Here is a 1,094-nt window from a genome sequence, read left to right as displayed (position 1 = left end):
AAGAATAAAGAAGGTTATTATATTAAGGATAAAAACCTATACACTATTTATATTATAACCTTATAGTATAAAATTAGAGGAAATAGTATAATAAAAAGAGACTCACCTAGCCTAAGTCTAATTAATATAAAGGGTAAGTAACTAGATTATAGCCTAGCTCCTATAGAATAGTTAGAAGACTATTACTAATATAAGTGCTAAAAAGAATATATAAAGAGAGGAATGAACTAATATTAATAGGATAAATAGTCACTATAATAAGTAACTAAAGAAAAAACTAAAGAATTAAAAAATAATAACTATTATTACTATTAGGACTAATTCGTTAATAGGGATCTAATAGGTCTCTATATACTATAAACGTTAATAGTACACTATATATCTTATAGTTAATATCCATACTATAAACGTTAATAGTACTATATATCTTATAGTTAATATCCTTATTAAAAGAAGAAGAATCTAGGTAATAATTAATAGTAGAGTATAAGGAAACTATATTTTACTAAAACTTATTAATAAATTATAATTACCTTAGAAAAAGAAAAATAAGCCCTACTAACTTATAAACGTAGAAGGAGAAGCTATTAAGTATAACTATAAAGTAGTGGATTAAGAAACTATATAACTTCCTATATCTATCTAAAGTATAAACTATACTCTCTCCTTAGATATTATAGAGATCTTAAAATATAATATTATATTAGGGATACTCTAGTTATAAGTAAGTAATCCCTAAGTTAACTAGAGAATAGACTAACTTTAGTAGGATCCACTAGGATGTAATTATAGAAAGAAGAGTGGTGTGACGAACGCCTATGCCGTCAGGCCACAGGGCAAAAGATTAGGGCATTGAAAGCAATTCTAGCAATCAACGTAGGCGTAATAGCAGTATATATAGCGCAGAGTAGTGCCGCCACCACGGTTTATTATAAGTGGCTAATAAGAGGCACCTTCCCTAAATTATAACTAGCCTTAAGGACTATATATAATCGCCTAAGAGCTAAAAGCTAATATAATAGAGATTCCTAAGGAATACTTAAAGTATAGTAAGCTATTTAGTAGAGAGCTAGAAATAGGACTACTAGAGTATT

The sequence above is a fragment of the Cordyceps fumosorosea genome, assembly GCF_001636725.1.
Source record: "Cordyceps fumosorosea ARSEF 2679 chromosome Unknown scaffold_29, whole genome shotgun sequence".
Taxonomy (NCBI): Eukaryota; Fungi; Ascomycota; class Sordariomycetes; order Hypocreales; family Cordycipitaceae; genus Cordyceps; species Cordyceps fumosorosea.
The sequence above is the reverse complement of the archived record's forward strand: the minus strand, read 5'-3'. Positions refer to the sequence as shown.